This window comes from Trichechus manatus, unplaced genomic scaffold (genome assembly GCF_000243295.1).
Source record: "Trichechus manatus latirostris isolate Lorelei unplaced genomic scaffold, TriManLat1.0 scaffold00211, whole genome shotgun sequence".
NCBI lineage: Eukaryota > Metazoa > Chordata > Mammalia > Sirenia > Trichechidae > Trichechus > Trichechus manatus.
Window position 1 is genome coordinate 2,860,599 of NW_004444147.1, and position 21,757 is coordinate 2,882,355.

The following is a 21,757-nucleotide window of genomic DNA, read 5'->3' on the forward strand; positions in this document are numbered from 1 at the left end:
GTCCCAGGTGACATTCACAGGAACTAGAAACAACTATCTTGAGAAAAGACTTGGAGCAGAAAGAGGAGATGGAACGATGACTGCCCCCAACACTTGTGCAGGTGTTATCCTTGCCCTGGTTTCCCTGGAGGCAGACCAGGGACCAGTGTTTTTAGGCTTCAAGGAGGCCTATTTGCTTCAGAGACAACTCTCTAATGATAAATGCAGTGACACTACGCAGCTCGCTCTCCGCTTAGACTTGCTTAGGAGGGACAGTACCTTCTCACTGGAGGCATTTGATCAGAATCAGCCACTTTGTGGCAGACCTTTCATAGTAGATTGTACTAGCCAACCCCAAAATCTGCTTCTTGCTCTACTATGGTATTTATTGGTTCTTTGAGAATGTAGGTTGCTTTTCATTATCATGTACTTAATTACAATAATAAGCTAGTAAGGTCGAAAAAGAAGAGGCTACTTCTCCAGAGCCGCTGTTGGTTCCTGGGGATAATTTTATGGAATAAGTTTGAAACGTTCTAGTATTCCTGAAACTTTAGCTTCAAAATATGGAAGTCTTTTTTTGGTCAGCCGTTCCCTCAAGAAATAAAAGGAAAATGTGTTGAAAACAGTCCGAGGCCAACAAGCCTCTGCCCCTGGTTTTCTTCTTCTTCTGAACATCAGTTGCTTTAGTAGGGAACTTTGGAGCACAGAGTTGATGTGAGACGTTCGTTAGCTCCAAGAGAAAATGTTGGTGCAATCTATTGTTAGAACAGGTAAATCTTAAATGATTACTTTGAAACTTAGAGTCCCAAATTTTGAAATTTAAAGTCTAAAAATAAGCCTTCTTAAAGCAGACTTTGATGACTAAAACCAGGAAAATCGCCCCATCCTTCACTGTTCCTGTGCATTGGTAACGGAATTAAAACCAAAAAACCAAACCTGTTGTCATCGAGTTGATTCCGACTCATAGTGACCCTGTAGGACAGAGTAGAATTGCCTCATAGGGTTAACAGTAGAATTACCACCCCCATAAACAGATGAACCCAAAAAACCCACTGCTGTCGAGTCGATTCTGACTCATAGTGACCCTGTAGGACAGAGTAGAACTGCCCCACAGGGTTTCCAAGGCCGTAAATCTTTACAGAAGCAGACTGCCACATCTTTCTCCTGCGGAGCAGCTGGTAGGTTTGAATTGCTGATCTTTCGGTTAGCAGTCGAGCGCTTAACCACTGTACCACCAGGGCTCCTCATAAACAGATGAAAAGGACTGAAAAACAGGAAGAGACATCAAACAGTTTTAAATTACTTTGGGAAACTCCTGAAAGTGGGTGTAACGTGTGGGCCTTTAAAAACGAATCATATTTATGCATTTGATGTATAGCTACTTAATTATCTCTTACTGTTCAGCCTAACATTCATTTGTGTTTTTATTTTCCTGGCTGTCTTTTGGTCCTTACTCGACATGTGTAACTACTGGTGGTTTGGCTCCCACTGGCACCATTGATTTGTTAAACTAGCTGCTGATAAATACGTTGTAAAGTATACATGGAAAAAAGAAACCACAAGAGATGAAAGTATTAGGTGATTATTTTTTTAAAGATTAAAATTTACTTAGTTAGCCCATAGCAAGACCCTGATGTATTTGGCTGCATAGCAGCCAGACCAAGAAAGATTTAGCTAACCTCTCTTCAGCATACAGAACGACAGTACGTGAAACCTTTGTTGCACCTTGACATTCTTAAGGCTCCTTGCAGCCACCTCCACTTCCTCATCCGAGGGTCAGTGTCAGCACAGCTGGGTGTGCATAATCCCCAGGTGCCCACTGCAGTCTGCGGCTGCACAGCCCTGGTCTAGATGGCCCCCAGACAGGCCCAGATCTAACATTTGTGGGGCTCCCGGCATGAGTGTAATGGAACCCCACATGCTTTATGTTTAAATGTTTAAATATTGAAGTCTTATAAATCAAGCTAACAAACTGTCCTTCTACCTTGATATGATGACATTCTAGAAGGCCGGGAATTTAGTATTTACAGACTGCTTGGAGTTCCAAGCTGGAACATGGGGATGTGAGGAGAGCTGGTGCACAGCCTGTCCCTTCTTTTCTGCTCCCCACCACCGCCACCAATCCGTCCTAATCCATCCCACACATCCCAGATACATCCACATCCCTGTGCACAGCTGCTCCTTGGCCATTTGGTCACCCTTCAGGTGGTGTAGCATACCCAAGGGAAGAGGGACCCAGGGAAAAGGCCTCCACTGACCCTCGAAGTTCACTTGGGACCACATGGGTGGGAAAGTCTGGGGCTTAGAAGGGGATTCATGAGTTTGAGGCAGGATAGGGAAAAGGGTTCCTTGGCCTGGGTAAAGGAGGACAGGGCCCTTCTTGCTTGGATCTGAGGGCAGTGTTGCCTCTGGTGTAGATCAATGAAATCTGTTGCTACTGCTGTTTCCTCATGATAGGAAGTCATTCCTCTGCGCAGAGATCACTCCTGCCTAGACTGGGGGTGAGAGAACATTGGCGCTCCCTATCAGAGGAGCATCGTGCCTCTGAACGTGGCAGGAGCAGGGTCAGTGCTGATGGTTCAGGAGAGCGTTTTGCCTAAAGTCTTTTTGTTTATTCATCCTCTTCTTCCAGCTTTATTCCTGTCTGCTCTGCATGCCTCTCCCCACCACACACGACTAGATCTCTAACTTAAGGCCTGGATCACAAAACTGCTGTTCTTTAGAGTCTTTCACTCAGGCCCACCTTTTGCCCTCTCCAGAATAAGTGATCTTGATAAAATTGTGAGGGATTGTAAAATTTTTTGGAAAAAATATCACAGTACCCTCTATACCTAAGGATTTCTTTGGTGCTGAAGAAGGGTCTGTATGTAAATCAAAAGAACTATGGTGTATGTGACCCTCCCCCCAGTGCCACACCCCCACCCCCACCCCATTTCCCGGTCACTTTCTGAGTTGCTAACCAGGACACAACCTGTCTATACCTCATTGTCCCCATCAATAAAAATGGTGAATAATTAACACCTATTTCTAACTACTTTAGATGGGAGTTTTCAGGACAAATTTTAAAATACATATATATGAAGAGCAACCAAAATATTCCATCAAGCCCCCTTTCAGTAAAACGTCGTTAAATTCTCCAAGAGCATTTTTATATTATCAAGAAATATGATTCAGATTTCCCTAAGTTGACAGAAAAATGTGAAATCTGGTTCTAACAGATGTTCCCCATGATCCCCCAAATGTAAACATGTTTGCAAGACGATAGTGAGACAACCTGTTTACACAAGGAAGTACTTAAAAAAGCAAACAAAAAAGCATCACCCAGAGCAGTCATTGTGATCAAAGTGCTGTCAATTATTAGGGTGTAAAGGGAACTGATGACTCAACTTAGCACCACCGCGGTCTCCAGATTTCAGTTTCGTAACAGAGTTTCTTTTCAGGAATATTTCTTCATTTACACACAAATCCGATTTTCTTTCTAAATGTTTCTCGATTTTCGTCAAACCGAAATACCAGGATCCCTTCAAAAGACGACTCCGATACCCAGATTATGCTCAGATGAGCATCATGTGGGCACCCATTGCCATGGAGAGCTGGGGTTTTTACTCCCTGGGATCTGGGTGCATGAGAGAAGGGACAAGTTCTTTCACTGAGTGGCTCCTGGCTCCCTGATCTTTCACCTCCCCAGTTAGTCAGATGCAGCATAGAAACTCTCAGACAGCGTGGTGGTAGAAAATAACTTTCTGAATCAATCAAAGTGTGATATTTTGATCCTTTCACATGCCTGGGTATTCTGGGCAAATGCATGTTCAAATCAGTGACTCATGAATCAAGATGCAAAGTAGGTCTCTTGAGTGCTGGCTGGCTGGAAATCGGCTTTTAAACCTGAAGTGAGATACAGTCTAATAAAAAAAAAATTAAATTTGTGCCAGTATTAGTAGTTTTTGTGAAAATATCACTGCTGCCCCTCAAGTAATGTACAATGGGAGTCTGCCTCAATTTGAAAAGAGGGGGGTAGGTAAAGAGAAGTGTCTGTGTTAAAACCCGCAAGAAGTTTCTCTTACAGGAAGGTTATTTTGTAAAAGTTCATCCAAAACTCCTTTAGGATGTGCTTTCTCAAACTATAAATTCTTTTGAGACTGGTGAGGCCAGTCCCTGTGGCATCGTCACCTGATGATGCCCACTTAATTAGACTTAAGTGGGTAGCCTAGGAACTGAACCTCTACTTATAAAACCACTTCCATAGAAAATAGGTTCATGTTTTTATCTTGGAGTCCCAGGAACTTTTCCTCTCCAGAAGATTAAATGAGCTGTCAGTAAAAGTAGCAATGCCACCAAGACTATGATCCCGAAGTAGGAGCACCCTGGCAGCACCAGGGGAGGAGGGAGTGGCAACATGGGTTCTCAGTATTTACAGTGTAATTTAAGTTGTAGGGTTGTGTGCCAGGATCTACCTCTACTTTAAAATACTTAAAAATAATTAGGATTTCAATCCACGCACACACCAAAAAAAAAAAAAAAATTAAAACGAATAAAAAAGTTCAAGAGGATTGTAAGATACAAGATCAATATGCAAAAATCAATTGTATTTCTATATGTTAGCAGTGAACACTCTGAAAATGAAACAGTGCCATTTACAATACATCAAAGAGAATAAAATAATTAGAAATAAATTTAACAAAAAAATAGCAAGACTTGTACACTGATAACTATAAAACATTGTTTAAAGAAAGCAAAAAAACCTGTTGTTGTTGAGTCAATTCTGACTCACAGCAACCACACAGGACAGAGTAGAACTCCCCCATAGGGTTTCCAAGGAACGGCTGGTAGATTCAAACTGCCGACCTTTTGGTTAGCAGCCTGAGCTCTTAACCACTTCACCACCAAGGCTCCAGCAAAAAAGACCTAAATAAATGGAAAGACATCCAGTGTTCAGGGATCAGAGGACTTAATATTGTTCAAATGGCAATACTGTCCAAACTGAGTTACAGATTCAGTGCAACCTCTGTCAGAATCTCAGATGACCCAGAATAGCTAAAACAATCTTACAAAAAAAGAACAGAGTTGGAGCGCTCACCCTTCTTGATTTAAAACATAACTACAAAGATGCAGTAATAAGACAGTATAGTACTAACATAAGGATATACTAGTATAAATCAGTGGGATATGATTGACAGTCCAGAAATAAACTCTTACATTTATAGTATTAAAAAAAAAAAAATCGACAAGAGTGCCAGGACAATTCAATGGAGAAAGAATATTCTTTTCAACAAATGGTGCTGGGACACCTGGATATCCACATGCAAAAGAATGAACTTGGACTTCCACCTCATGCCATATGTAAAAATTAACTCTGAGTAGATCCTAAAACTAGGTGTAAGAGCTAAAACTATAAAACTTTTAGAAGAAAACATAGGAGTAAATTTTTGTGACCTTGGGTTAGGCAGTGGTTTCTTAGATAGGACACCAAAAGCACAAACGATGAAAAAATAGACAAACGTGACCTCATCAAAATTTAAAACTCCTGTGCTTCAAAGGACACCACTAAGAAAGTGAAAAATTAACCCACAGAATGGGAGAAAACATTTGCAAGCCATCTATATGATAAGGACATTTCAACAGTAAAAAGACAAATAGTCCAGTTAAAAACGGACAGGATTTGAATAGTCATTTCTCCAAAGATGCACAACGTTATTATCATCCCCATTTTTTCATATTAGAAAATTGAGACTTTGTTTATGTTACTTGGCCAGAGTCACTCAGCTAATAAATTGGAGTTGGGCTCAGGTCTGTCTGACGCCAAAGCTTATTCTCCTCTCACTGCACCACACTGCCCCTAAAGGAGAAACCCCATCCCAAGCTGAACAGAGAACTGACGAGGTCTCCTGCTTAGAGTGGTAGGCTATGATGATTCCCAAGGGGCAGAGGTATGAAAGGTTGAAGGATGCTTTTGGAGGAAACAAAAAGAAATTAAATACAAAGAGGAGGTTGTTACGTTTATGGTAAAGAAAAAAATCAAGTTTATTTTTTAAAATGTTCAAAGTGCTATAAATGACAGACGAGGAAAGTGACAGAAAGAGAAAGGGGACAGCCAGATCCGGGTTGGCATATTAAAGAGCAGAACCTAAGAACATCAAGGTACAGCCATCGTGTCATGAGTGTTCCCAGAGCGGCAGGTTTATTTGGTGAGAGGCACAGCCGTGCTGACAGTAAGTTTGACCAGAAACCAGGTAGGGGTGTTCTTGAAACCTAAACAAGAAAAGGTCATATTTCCTCCAGAGAACAAAGTGGCCCTGGAGGAAGTCATCCTGGGACACTCCAGGTACCAAGACCCAGTACTGGGGTCTGCAGACAAAATGAACTTGTGTTGAGTTTATTTACAGCAGGAGATTTTAACCTAGATTCTTAGGGGCTCACTGGGTAGGCTTCAGAGGGTCCTTGAACCCTAGAAGTTGTGTGGAAATGTTTTGTACATATGTACTTTTTCTGGGGAGAGGGTCATCAGGTTCGTAAAGGGTCTATGACAGGAGAAAGGTTAAAAAAAAAAGTTGGTTTTAACATTTATCTTAAAGTGCCAGGCTAATTTTCTGGCTGTGTGATAGATTGTGTTAAATGGTCTGGCACTCCTAATTTTTGGAATAAAAATGAATTCTTAATGAATGATCTCACTGCCTACAGTGCTGTCTGATTCTGTCCTGGCATTTGATAGAACTTGTTAGGGGATTAGGTAAGACAGGATGTTGGTACATTTGAGGTCATTAAACCAAGAAGGGAAAGGGAAAAAAAAGAAATCTTGGCTGCATGTATTGTGCAGTTGAACTCAATGTTGAATAGCTAAGGGACTTTCTTTGTGCTGTGTGCCAACACTTTTAACCGTTTCATGACCCAATTATTTTTTTTCTTTTTATTTTTTGTTGATACTGTGTGTTTTCAGTAATGGAGGGATGCTGAATCATTGAGTGTGTCTGAATTTTTGGTAGGCAATACGGTTTTCGTTTTATGCCTTATTCCACAAATCGTACCCTCGGACTTCAGAGGTACATGTGTATAGCCCTTGTAAACACAGATCCTATCCCCAGCGTCCAGAAGTACATATGTGTACCAAATCAAAATTGTCAGAATTCATGTTTTTCCTACCCAAAATTCAGTGATTTAGCACCACCTCATACAGTACTGTAAAAATAGTAATTTGCAGCACACGCCTGTTTTTTCCCTTTCGAACTGTTACTACATGTACTGTCAGTGGGACAGTAGCTTCCTAGTGAACCGCAGAGGTACAAAAAGTAAGTAGTAGCGATATATACTGCTGGTCCTGAAAGGAAACCCTGCTTCGAAACAGACTGGAGTGGCAGAGACAGCTCCATATAGATGCAGAGCATTGGTAAATACTCATCTTCCCAAGAAATACAATTTTACTTGTTCTTTTATGGAGGAGGCGTGGAAGGCTGTGATGTCCTGAGTTGCATAACGTTTTTGTAAACAGATATGGTAGTATAGAACCTGGAGAAACAGCAAATGCTACCTTTTCACCTGGTGACCAGCATTCTCACAGTTCCAGTTTCAAGACTAGGAGAAGAATGAAAAATATGTCACAGAGAACCTGATATGTATTAAAGATTTTGTTAAATGAAGTGTAACTCCCAAAGTTTACTTTCTACCTGTCTTTTCTTTTGATTTTTTTTCTTCCTTCAATCTTATTTTGAAATTACTATCCAGGAAATACTCAGAATGTATTGGGTAATACAGAGGGAAAACCCATGTACCTTTGAGACAAGAATGCCAAGTATCTTTACAATGTACGTTACTACCAAGCCCTTTCCTACGTGTGATATGACTATATAAGTAACACGCAAAAGCTTATGTAGTAAATGGAAGTGTTTATTTAAGCACTGTGTGGTCCCAGCTATGCCATTCACCAGCTGTGGAACTTGAGACCATGAATATGGATGCAAATGGTAAGCCCTCAATAAATGCTGCTTTCTCTTCCCATCCTCTTCTCACACCTTGATCTCTTTCTTTGTCAGTAAAATGAGGACTAAATGACCTCCAAGGTCCTTTCCACTCTGCTGTTCCATGATTTAAACTCACCAAGGGAGGGAAAAAAAAAAGGTCTGCAGAGTAGTATAAAAATCCATATGGACAAGTACAGTCTGCCATCTCCCTGTGTGTACACATAGAGCTTCTTTGGCTTGTGACTTTCACTCTCCTCTGCTCCCAATTCTTTCTCAGCCAACCAGGAATCATCCGTGAACTTGGAAGTGGGAAGACAAGGCAGACAGGAGAATGGAGTGAGGTGGCCCAAGACACAGGGCTGGGAAGAGAGCTATCCGGGGTTGATGTCAGGCTGCATTAGGGACTCCATCAAGACTGGAGTTGAGCCTGATAGTGCCACGTGGTTATCGGCACAGCATGACTCAGGCCCCACGACAAGATTTCGCATTACTGGTATTTATACAAGCAGATGGTGGCTGGAATGCGGAGATTATAAATAGAGTGAGAAGCTGAGGTCACTGAGGAAGACAAACCAAGAACAGAGCCTCTCTGGGGAAAGAAGAGGTTGTATTGGGAGATGGCAGCTGGAGAGGAGGGTAAGAGCAGATGTGTGGTCAGTCTCCAGGCAGGGTTCAAGCTGGGAGTAGATCAAATTTGGGTGTGGACTAAAGGATCAGTGAAAGCAGGCAGATCACAGAGCAGCGTGCCTCCACTCTTTTTGTGTATGTATCTGCCATTCCACCCTGCAGTGATTTGATATTTGTTCATTCATTGATTCTTCAAGTTTGTGCCAGGCACTCTTCCAAGTGCTAGGGACTAGTGGTGAGCAGGACAGGTTAGGTTCCTGCCACATAAAATTAGCCATCACATAGGTCTTATGTAGATCTGGAGGGACAGTAGGTAATAACATAATAAATTGACATCAGATTGTGATAAACACTCTTAATGGAACCAAACAGGGTGATGTGTTTCTGTTGGGGAGGGGACAGAGCACATTAACCAGAATGGAAAGGGAAGGTGACTCTTAGGAAGTAACGCATTTGAGCTAGACCTAAGCAGTTGCCATTGAGTCATCTTTGACTCATGGCGACCCCATGTGTGTCAGAGTGGAACTCTGCTCCAAGGGGTTTTCAATGGCTGATTTTTCAGAAGTAGATCACCAGGCCTTTCTTCCAGGTCATCTCTGGGTGGACTCGAATCTCTAACCTTTCAGTTAGCAGCCACGCACGTTAACCATTTACACTACCCAGGAACTCCCAAACTAGACCTAGAGGAGGAGAATTAACCAGCAAGACTAAGAGATGGGGAAAGGGAATTCTAGGCAGAGAGAAAAGCAAGTGGCAGGGAGGTCAGGAAAGGGCTTTGCATAGTCAAGGAACAGAAAGTACGTTGAAGTGTATCCAATGAGAGAGTGTGGTATGAGAGGAGGTGGGAGCAGAGAGGGCAGAGTTTATTCTAACAGGAATGGAAAACATTTAAGAGATTTTAGGCAAAAAGTTATGTGATGATTTTAAAAGATCACTTTGGTTCCTGCATGAACTTAGACTGAAGGGGACACAGGCGTGGGAGAGAGAGGGGAAGTTATGCAGAGAAGAGTTAACGTAGCTAGCCTAAGATTGCTATCCTTAGAAAGACCTGCTTGCAAGATTGAGCCTTAACTGGCATCTGGAAACTTGAATTTCAGGAGTGTTCTCACCATTCCCTAACTGCTAAGGATGGTTTACTGTGCCTAAGATCTTTGTATAAACAGTGTGGTTTATGCTGAACACCTGCTTTCCTTCTGAGAGTCTGGAATTTTGGTGCGTGCCAGGCAGAGGATGCCTACATGACCAGTCCCCAGTAAAAACCCTGGGCTCTGAGTCTCTAATGAGTTTCCCTGGTAGACAATGCTGTCACAACTCGATGCTGAAGGAATTAAGTGTGGCCCATGTGACTCCCCTGGGAGAGGGCTCTTAGAAACTTGTGCATGGTTTCCTCCAGACTTTGCTCCAAAGGCCTTTTCCCCTTGTTGATTTTTCTCTGTGTCCTTTTGCTGTAATAACTCATATATGTGAGTGCAGCTACATGCTGAGTCCTGTGGGTCCTTCTAGTGAATCACCTAACCGGGGCATGGCCTTGGACCTGAAAACAGGCGGTTACCATGACAGTGGCAGTGGACCAGGTGTGAGATGATGGTGATGGCAGTGGAGATGGAGAAGAGTGGACAGATTTTGGATACAATTTGAAGACAGAATCAACAGTATTTGCTGATGAATTGGATGTCAGACGTGAGGGAGAGGGAGGAACATACAAGATAACTGCTAGATGTTTGGCTGGAACAACTGGGTTAGTGATAAATCCTTTAACTGAATCAGTGTGTTAGACATCTTCTAGGTGCCTCTCATCTTACCTGTCTCCAAGGTCCTTGGCCAGACTTGTTGCAGCCCTTGCCCCTGCCGCAGGGATCAAGTCTGTGTGGACTCCACCAGCCTCACCTGGGGACAGCCCAGCAGCACCTTGCCTTGTGTGAGACAATGTAGACCCCACTTGGCACCCATACTTCTGCAGCCTGGAAGTCAAGGGGTACCTGCCTTTGGTAGGTGAGGCTGGCAGGCATGTGCAGCTCCCCAGAAAGGGGCAGAGCTTGCAGATTTTCTCTGGCGGTAAATGAAGCACAGAGGGAGACAAAGTTTCCAGACAGAGGAAAGGAGGCAAGAGTGCCCTCAGCAACTCAGACCAAGTGTTGAACCTAGGAGTCAAGGGAATTGTTGATGCCCTCAGTGTTCCCAGGGAACTGCCCTTCTAAGTTGACAGACACCCCAACATGCATGCCCATCTGCATTCCTGCAGGAGGAGTGGTGCAGGAGCTTAGCCACAGGCTGCCTGATTTTTTGGATGATCCTTGAAGGAAGGATGGAAAATATGGTTCCTGAGCCCTAGAAACACCCCTGAATGCCACATCAGAACTGCTACCACCCAGTCCCTGCTTCGGGCATTTTCTGCTTGGGCATTGCCAGGGATGGTGATGATCTTCAAAGATTGGACCCGGAGCAAGATACTCGATACCATGTGTTTTCACTGCCGTGTCCAGTACTGCAGGACAGATAACATCGTATGCTAATAATTCATCTTTAGAGGATAATCTGATTATAAATAATTGTTTTTAATAAGATGCCTGGTAGTACTTTTTTTTTTCAAGAATCTGCTGTAGAAAAAAATGTAAACCATGATGTACTTCATGAAGTATAGTCATTTCAGCTATAACAAGCAGTTATTGTGCTATTGAGTCGATTCTGACTCGTAGACACTCAATAGAACAGAGTAGAACCGCCCCATAGGGTTTTCTAGGCTGTTAGCTTTATGGGAGCAGATCAGCCACTGGTGGGTTCGAACCACTCACCTTTTGGTGAGCAGCCATGCACTTAACCATTGCACCACCAGGGGTCCTTTTAAAGTCTACCAGAAAAACCAAACCAAACCAAACCCATTGCCATCGAGTTGATTCCAACTCATAGTGACCCTACGGGACAGAGTAGAATTGTCCCATAGAGTTTCCCAGGAGCAGCTGGTGGATTCAAACTGCTGCTGACCTTTTGGTTAGCAGGCAAGCTCTTAACCACTGTGCCAGGAATCCAAAAATCATATTATGTACCTTCAGCAGTTGCATCTTTTTGGCTTTTTCTGTTTTCTGGATTGTTAGTGGCAAGTAATTCTGATTGCCCCATCCTCTGTGATAGAGGTGAAAATCAGAACAAGCTCTCCCATTGTATACACCTTGAATAGCAGAGAAGCGAATTTTCTAGCTGTGGTTCTCCAGTTGGAATAACTTGGTCCCAGCACCTGAAATGTGGAAGTGGAAACTTTCCTAGAGTTGTTTTATCTTAATTAAATTTGTCCATCCGGCCTTAAGTGGCTGCATCTCCTCCCCACTTCTTTCTTCATTGCAGCAAAAAAGCACATTTCCTTGCATCAGTTTCCCAGGCCAGTAGAACAGAACACCACAAGATCTCTGTGATTCAGAGGTCTTCTGCCTTATTCAAGTGGCTGTTTAAACTCTGTTTGAAATGTAGTTTAAAAAAAAACAAAAAAAAAAAACCCTCATCTCTGTAGTTTCCAAAAAATTAACATCAATTGACCGTTTTCTTTTTGAAGCCATTTGGGCTATAAAATGGTATGTGACTACTCCATTTAGTGTTTCTGAGTATGAATAAGGACTTCAGGGCCACTCACACACAGTTAATGTGTTTATCACTAAAGCTGTTACCAATTTTCGGTAATATTCTGATACAGCATGGGACAAGCAGAACATTTGAAGGTTGACCTTTTTTAGCAAATGATCATCTGTAAATGCAGTCTGTATTTTTGGGACTTAGTTTTGAACTCCTGTTTTCTTTCTTAACACTTTCTACTCAATCCAGAAAAACTGAGTGATGGAGTGTGCATGTTGGGAGTGTGTGTGTAGGTAAGTAGATGGGAGAATCATTTTATAATCCTAAAAATCAATAGTCTGGCTTTGGGCATGGGAACCAGAAGTGACATTTTGAAGCTAGGAAGTCAGATTGGCTCACTGGTGTCATCCACATATGATCCCATTGGGATGCTGGGCAAAATCAAGTTGTTTTGCTTGATGAATTTTTTACCTCAAGTGATAATATCAATACCATGGGGAGAACTGGCTTTTAAAACTCTACATCCCAAAGCATGATGTCCCTGTCCCTTTTAAGTTAAGGCAACCCCTGGGTTAAGATTCAAACAACAGCATAAGCCAGTTCTGAGTGTTTTACTTCTCTTCACATCACTGTAAATCCCAGTCAGGTGGCAAGAGGTGATTAGGAAAGCGGAGAACTGACAGCATGAGGACTCAGGGAGCAAGGGAGCAATGCTGGGGATCTGAAGACCATTCAACCACTTTTGTGTCTCTTGGAAATTATGTCATTGGTATTAGATTTGTGATAAAAAAAATAAATAAATACCTCCACCTGTCATTTCCTGGGGAAAAGCAAATCCCATTAAAGCTACTAAGAAAATCCTAGCTAAGCATTGAGTTCTAAGGGTAGAGAATGCAATCAGCCTTACTTCTACAAGAAGTACCTTCTAGAAAACCTGATCATTTCACAACTAATTGGTGTAAATGTTCCCTTGCCCACTGTTTGCAGCTGGAGACATACTTTTTATGACTGTTGCTGTAATTAAATACCATTTACTTTTTCTTAGATTAAGAATACAGGTCCCACTGACTTTTTCTTTTAAGTAAATTTAAGTTTGTGCAGGAGCGAATTACTTATAATTCCCCATATCTTGGATGTGTTACTTGTAAGTGAGTGAATATAACCATTCAAATACCTCTTTTTGAACTTTCCCCCAACTTCTCTAACAGTAAATATGAAGAAATGAAAATGCAGTGCTTTCATGCTTAGTGTAGCATTACCATATCTCCTCACCCACCTTTTCCTAAGAGCAGTCTGGTGAACCGCTTCAAGGTTTCGTGAGGCCTTAGGAAATCAGGCTTGCCGAGAAACTCCATGAGGACAAGACGGGCCCAGAACTCTTCTATTCACTATTGTTTCGAGACACCTAAATAGTGCCTAGCTCCAAGAGGTTGCCAGTAAATACTGGTTGAATGAATGTGTTGCGGTTTGTCCTGTGGGCTTCTAGGGTCTGAAAGACATCTAAGAAAATTAGTATGTGAGGCAGCCTAGAACTGCACTGTCCAGTAACCACATGTGGCTATTTAAATGTAAATGTAAATTGGAATTTTAAATTGATTAAAATTAAAAATTCAGCCCCTCGGGTGTATCAGTCACATTTCAAGTGCTCAGTAGCCACATGTGGCTGGTGGCTACCATATTGGACAGTGCAGATACTGAATATGTCCACCATCACAGAAAGTTGTATTGGACAGCTCTGGTAAAGTATCATTAGTAGAGCCCTAAGTTAGTGGCCTCGATCTTTTTAAAGTGAAATTCTCATGCGACCATGATACACACTCATAATACCAAAAAAAAAAAAAAAAGCCCCTTCACACATCTCCCTCTACACTAGAAACTCAAACAAGGAGGGTAGGTGACCCGCAGAGGTAATTATCTTTTTAAAACTGATAGCCAAACAACAGTGGGGCTGTTAGCAAGTCTGACATTGGTTGACATATACTTGTTTGGCTACACTAGTTGTTAAAATAGTGAAATATCTGTATCAGTTAATAAAGAGCTATTAGTTCAAGCTCCTCTAGTACCTCCTTCCTCTGCCCCAGAGGCCCTGGCCATTTACCTAGAATTCCCTCAACCTCGGCTCAATCCAGCAGCTAAAGGTTAGTTAATGCCTGTCCCATCCCTGGGGTGGGAGGCTGCTCAAGGACCCTGCCCCAGCTCTTCAGGTCTTGGATTGGTGGGTCCTGGCCTTGGCTTGACTGTGCCTCAGCCTCCTATGAGGGACTGCTTCCTGAGAGTCTTTCCAAGGCTGCATCATCACTCCAATGGCCAAGTCTAAGATCACAGAACCACTGGCCTCAAGACCTTAAAATCATCTCATCCGGCTCCCTCATTTTACTGAAGAAATCAAGTCCCAGAGAATTTGTGGCCAATTCAGAAATAAAACCCAAATCTTCTAACTCAGTACTTTTTTTTTTTTTCTTGCTGTCTTCTTGTATCTGTTTCCTTAAATGTAAAATGGGGATTAACATCTTTATGCCTCACAAAGTGTTAGTAAAAATAATACTGATACCCAGTGTTTTATGTATGTTTTATGGTTTGCAAAAAAAAAAGAAAAAACACCTTTATACATTCTGATTTAATTCTCACAAAAACTAGTGAGCCATGTTAGGCTTAGAGACACTGAGTGGCTTGTCAGAGACGTCAGAGCTACTAAGAGTAGCAAAGGTCTAAGGCTCTGAGGGCTTTGAAAACTCTTTTGTAAATGTAAGATTATACAACCACGCCGCATGACTAGTTTTTAGCTTGTGGTATTTTGCAGTTCAGGATTTAGTGACATTGGAAATGGAAACTTTGTTCAAGAGTTTTTTTTTTTTTTTTACTTTGATAATGTGCCAATTGCACAGACTTTAGTTCAGCATTAAAACAGAAGTGGGCTGCTTCCAAGTATATTTTTAAAATGAGAGAATCCGAATTTGTAATTAGCTTTACAAATGCTAGTTGTGCAGTTTGAGTATCTAAAAAGCTTCTGGTAATCATTTGTGCTGTAGTTAGTGATTGGTTTTTTTGTATTTTCTCTCCCAAGCAATTAGGCCCTTTGGGAAAAACAAAGTATGTTCTTTGAGGGATCATTTCCTCTATTACCACCCCATTTTTCACACCCTGTAGTCCTGGTGTGCTTGGAAAATAAACCATATATCTGAGTTTGGCAAAGAAAAATCATTTATAAGCCATTCTACTCACTTTGATACCTAATTGTCCAGAGAATGCTATGTAAATTAGAAAGAGTTGCCACAGTGCAAAAAATGGTCTACTTCTTGATACATCTTTGGGGTTTTTTCGGTTTTTGTTTGTTTGTTTCGTTTTTGTTTTTTTGTCTGTATCATTTTGATAGAAACAACCCTTACTTTTAGATAAAATTATTGGAAAAAGATCAATTTAACTCACTTTCAAAATAAAGTTGAAATATTTTTGCACCCTTCCTTTCTTCCTTCCTCTCTTCTCCTCTTCCTCTCTCCTTCTTCCTCTCCCTGCCTCTCCCTCCTTCTTTCCGTCTTTCTGTCTCTATTTCTCTACCTGTCTCTCTATCTCTCTGACTCTCTGTCTCTTTGAACTTAAGCCATTTTATAGTACATACTAGGTTCGAAAATTGAGTTTTTAGATGAGGGAAAGAGTATTTCACTCCATGTAACAAAGAAATGTCTCCTCAATTTTCTTTTCTTAGAATTATGAAAATTATGGTGTTCTCTACACCAATTATCCTGTAAGGTTAAATATATATAAAGGGGAAAGAGAATGAAAAATTATTAGAAAAAGCTACAAATGAAAAGAAATGTTGGGTTAAGAGTCCTGTTTTAACATTACAAATTTGCAGTCATGTTTGGGAAGAATGTATTTGTATGTTGTTGGTTTTTTTTTTAAATCACATATTTTGTGTGTGTTTTCGTGTGTTTCTCCGGGTAAAACCTGTTTTGTGTTGTATATCAAATAGACTCTCAACACTCTATTGTGCCCTAAGGGATACAGCCTCCCTCCTGTCGAGATATAGGACCTTCAAAGAGTTTACTGTTATCTAGAGTTTTCTTCGATTTTATTTACACTGTTTTCCCTGCTTCATATAGATGCTGTGGATGGCACTACCAAGAGTGTAAAGGCAAAGTTTATGTTTTGTAGCCAGACTTAAGTCATCAAGGTTATGAGACACTAGGCTTGAATAAATCTTTGAAATTCCAAACCTCTGGTCCTCCAAACTTATTGGGTGGGGGGGTGCTGATGAACAAACGCATCCTTTCAAGCTTCTCTGCCACCAGATTTTATACCAGAGCACTTAGCATTGAATGAGATAATGCATACAAGGCACCTGGTGTACAGTTGACACATCATAAGCACTCATGAGCTTTAGCCATCATTATTAGCTTGTCTAGTTTGATTTTGTCTTCGCATCGTCTCTTTCTGCTCTCAGATGGGCATGCAAGCAATAGGAAAATACCAAAAGGAAAGGAAACAGAAGTCCTCAGTAGTCCAAAAGCTAAATTATCAGCCCACAAATAATCAGCAGCTAATTGTTTTTCTTCTTGTGATGATGTGTGAATTATTTTCATTCTGCCAGACACCCCTTTCCATGTTAAATAGACCCCATAGGCAAGTGGTAACTCCCAGCATTGCCCACGTCTGATCCAGTCTGGCTTAATGAGAGTGATTTTATAGTGAAATTACATTAATCCCATTTCTCTCTTGTTATATGAAAACTAGGGAGATACTCACTATCTCTGTGTAAGAAAAACAAAAGTAAAATCTAAGTGTGGCCATCACTAATTAGAATTTGTTAAGATGTGTTAGCTGCCAAGTGCATTTTCACTGTGCCTATGATAAAGGGGATTATTAAACAAATTACCTGGGCACTCATGCTGCTGACAGCGTGTAAATTGGTACAGCCTTTCTGGAAAGTCATCAAGACCCTTAAAGTCCATACCGTTTGACCCAGTAATTCTTTTTTTATAATTCTACCTAAGAAAAGATTCAGAAATTCAGATAGTCTGATATTGAAAGTGTTATTTCCAATAACAACAACAAAAATCTAATTCCAACAATGAGAAAAATAGCTAAATAAATGAGCCCCATTTCTACGGTATGTAAATATTACATGGACATTAAAAGGCATATTTTTGAAGAATTTTTAATAACTTGGGAAAATGCTCACATTTGTATAGCATTAAATGAAAAAGCACGAACAAAACTTTCTGAGTTTGTGTATCTGAAAGGAGATACCCATTGCTGTGGACTCGATTCTGTCTCGTAGCAGCCCTGTAGGACAGAGTAGAACTGCCCCATATGGTTTCCAAGGCTGTAATCTTTACAGAAGCAGACTGCCACATCTTTCTCCCGAGGAGCGGCTGCTGGGTTCCAACCACTGACCTTTCAGTTAGCAGCCAACTGCTTAACTGTTGCGCCGCCACCAGGGTTCCCTTCTGAAAGGAATACTGATCCACAATCCCTTATCCCCAATTCTGAGTCCAGAAATCTGAAGTTCTTTTTTTTTTTTTAAATAACATTTGGTAGGAAAAAACTGGCCTGAACGGATGTGGGGCTATTTATAGTCTCTGTTTTAGCCCACATAATAAAAATATGCATATGTTTTGCTGCAGAATTATTTAATGTGTTTGATTACAGGGTATTGCTCCAGGCTTTGATGGAGTATTATGTAATATATGGGATATGCACCACAGTATACTCTAAAATCCAAAAAATTCCGTTTTCTGGAACATGTCTGGCCCCAGGAGTTTCAGATAAGAGGTTGTGGACCTGTACAACAAAATACTATTAGTGATCTTATCAGTGGCAAGGTTATAGGTGATTTTTTTTTCTTTATGCTTGTCTGTATTTTCCACATGTTCTACAATAAACATATATTGATTTATCATTGGAAAAAATATATTTTTATTTTAAAAATGAACACATTTGAGGCACCAGAGAATCACCTCATTTCAGTCAGAATTCCCAAATAAGTCATTTACTTTCCTTTACTTCTTGTTACCATGGTCCCAGGTGTCTCTTAAGCCAAGACATTCTGATTTGTTGAAATAAAACACCCATGAGATGAGATAGAGAAGGGGATGCCTGAATGGACCCTGACCTGCCTCTGAGCTGCTTTTAAATTCAGGGGAGTACCCTGTGAGGGACTCTTACCTAAAGGAATAGGGCTTCCACATGAGCATGAGGCTTTTAATACCATGGACTAGTTTGTCATATTCTGTTTATATGGATTAGTCAAGGGGAACACAGCCAGAGGCACTGTAAATTAGTTTAGAGGTCATAAAAGCAGACTGGGGTGGGGGGGGATGGGAGTATAGAAGGGATAGCAAGAAGGAGGGGAAAACATTAGCATGCAAGGTTTACTTTGCTAATTGACAATTTTTCCTCTCCAAATAGGTGGACACTCACTGACCTGTCACAAGGTTGCCCCACAAAGCTTTGGGGTCCATGTCTGAATGGATTGCTGTAGCCTTCTCATTTCTCCCTTCGCCCAGTTCCCTGCATCCTAAGACTCGAAGCTAGCACAGGACCTGGAAAAATTACATGTAAGTTGTGGCTAAGGTTTTTTTTCCAAAACTAACAATGGTAAATGTATCATAAGAATTGTCTTAGGCAATAAGAACAAATAGCCTAAAAGCACATGAATTGCTTTCTTTTAATAGAGTATCTTGAGAGTTATAATTGAGGAAGGGGCATTTGGAATCTGCATATTACTGGTTCCTTAGCTCCCAAACCCACTGCTGTCCAGTAGATTCCGACTCATAGCAACCCTGTAGGACAGAGTAGAACTGCCCCATAGGGTTTCCAAGGCTGTAAATCTTTAAGGAAGGAGACCTGCTACATCTGTCTCCCATGGAGCGGCTGGTGGGTTTGAACCACTGACCTTTCGAGCCCTTAACCACTGCACGCCAGCTCCTTTTCCTTAACTCAGTGCTTTTCAAATTTACCCTGTACAAATTTACCTCAGTGCAGATTGCTGAGCGCCACTCCCACAATTTCCAATTCGGTAGGTCTGGGAAGCCAGGAATTTGCTTTTCTAACAGGTTGCTAGGTGACGCTGATACAGCTGGTCCAGGGACCCCATTTTGAGAATCATTGCTTTAACTCAAGGATAAATGATAAAAATAGAAAAGAGTATACTTCAGTATTAAATATCAATCTTAAAGTATTTAATGCCTTACTAAATATATTAACACATGACTCAGAAAGGAGAGTTTTAAGTTTCCCTTAGCACCTATCTGAAAGTCCAGCCAAATAGGTATTATTATTCTGTGCCAGCTTTACTCTAGAGCAAGGCTTGGAACTAGATGGTTCCAACCCTTGGTGAGAATTTGCATTTCTGACAAGTTCCCAGGAGATTATACATAAGAATCCCCTGGAAATCTTGTTAAAATGTAGATTCTGATACAGTCTATCTGGGATGGAAACGTAAGTTCTCAGCAGGGAACTGGTTAGAAATTCAGATTCTTAGTGGAAGCTGGAACCAGAATGAACTGGTTGGAATCGCTGCTGCAGAGTTCCTAGTACCAGTCATTCTTCGCCCTTGGTTTTCTACAGGTGTGACTAATAGTGCTGTTATTAGGCTGAATTGCAGCTATAGTCTTTTTGCAGGTGAGCTCATCATGCTTTTAGAGACGCTCAAAAGAGAAAATCATTTTTCCCCTGGGCTGGGAAAATATATTGTTTCCTTTCAAAGTGAGTCATCATAGTAATATCCCTCCCCTAATACACTTAAATGTGACTTGATTTACACAGCACAGGTATGAAGGGAGGCACACCTCTAATAAATAACCCAAGTCAGCAAGCCCAGGTTTTTGTGGGGTTTTAACTTCTCAGGACTGATATATTTTGAGGATCAGCATATTATTGTGTTAGCTTTGGAACGAGCCGATTACATACCTGCTGAGGACAAGAACAATTTATTCCATGCTAATAGAAAAAACTAGAAGATTTTGACTAAACAAATACATACTTTGCTGTATATGAGCATACATACAAATGTACATATGTGCCTATGAATATATGCATTTTGTATATTTCTAGGCTCTCATCATACGAATTTTAAACATTTTTTTCTTTTGTTTTACTGTGTTTCTGTGATTGTAAAAATAATGAGTGATGCTGTCCAGTAAATGTTTGAGAAATTTCTAGGCATTTTAAATCTGTGGATAAGGCCTGTGATTTATAACATTTTACTTGAAAATGGTAAATAATATCATTCAAAGTAGCACTTAGCATTTGCAGTTCTTTCATAACTCTCTGGAATGGAGAATAATCGCTATTAATAAAGCAGTTGCCAAGCAAATCTGTAATGAAGGAACATATCTATTGTCCAAACATTAACAGAACCGGAGATCCTGGAGATAGATTTAAATGGATATGTTTCAAATAAAGATCACAAAATCAGAAAAATAAGAGAAAAAGTGATAGGCAGTGAAAGAGTTCTGTAGTAGAATTAACCCACAGCAGTCTTCTGGGTGCTGCCTAAAGGATAGCACGGCTGGTATTCAGGCTGACAGTTGGGAATGACATAATTAGCTATTGTTACTCCACCCTTACAAACTCTCACATCTCTGTGAAGCACTAATTAGTTATTCTGCACGGCATTTTTGGGAGGAAGGTTATCATTTGTGAAGCATCTTCACCGTGAAGTGAAAAAAGGGATTGGCTCAAAGCTCCTTAATGCTCCTTCTGGCTTGGGCATTCTGTGAGTCTCCATGTTTACACATCAGGTTTTCCTGTGGGATGACCTTAATGTCAGTCTGTCTTAGTTATCTAGTGCTGCTGTAACAGAAATACCACAAATAGGTGGCTTTAACAAAGAAATTTATTCTCTCACAGTTTAGGAGGCTAGAAGTCCAAATTTAGAAAGGGGCTGTAGGGAAGGGCTCTCTCTGTCTGCTATTGGGGAAGGTCCTTGTCTCTTTACAGCTTCTGTTCCTAGGTTCCTTGGCAATCATGTGTAGCTTCCCCTCTGTTGTACTTGCTTGCTTGCTTACTCTACTCTTATATATCTCAGAAGAGAGTGACTTAAGACACAGCTTATACTAATATTGCTTAATTCACATAACGAAGAAAACCCGTTCCCAAATGGGGTTATAAACACAGATATAGGGGTTAGGATTTACAACACATATTTTTTGGGGGACACAATTCAGTCCATAACACAGTCCATTTCCTGTCTGTGGTCACGGAGGGAAGAAGGCTGCTGTGACTCCTCACATGAATCAGGGCTTGGGGCTCTTGCCACAGATGGATGGGCCTGTCTAGATTACCCTCTATGCCCCTGGTTGAAGCAGTCACGAGTACCTAAAGTGTCTCTGTAAAACTGAATACCAGTGCTCACCTTCCTCCCAAGAATGCTATGCAGAATGACTAGTTAGTGCCTGACAGAGGTGCTATAGTTTGTGAGAGTGTAGTAAGAATAATAAATGTCACTGACACCTCCCTCAGCCCTAATACCATCCCTCTTTATGCTTTGGGCAGCCCCCAGAAGATGGCAAGAGCAGGGGCTCTGCAGAATGTTACATTTCAGCCTTAGGACTAGGTTTCCTATCAGGATAAAGACATATTTGTCAGAATGCATCAGGAAAAGCTGCCATAGACAACTGTAGTGTCTACCAAAG

At 41.1% G+C, this 21,757-nt stretch overlaps 1 protein-coding gene across 3 annotated transcripts in view; it reads left to right on the forward strand.

The window, feature by feature from the left end:
- BACH2 (BTB domain and CNC homolog 2) overlaps nucleotides 1-21,757 on the forward strand; it is a 393,721-nt gene that overhangs the window by 211,457 nt on the left and 160,507 nt on the right. For all 3 annotated transcript variants that reach the window (XM_023742482.1, XM_023742480.1, XM_004388416.2), the window contains one exon: nucleotides 18,528-18,676. The gene's annotated coding sequence lies outside the window, so the exon portion shown is untranslated. The remainder of the gene's footprint in view (nucleotides 1-18,527; nucleotides 18,677-21,757) is intronic.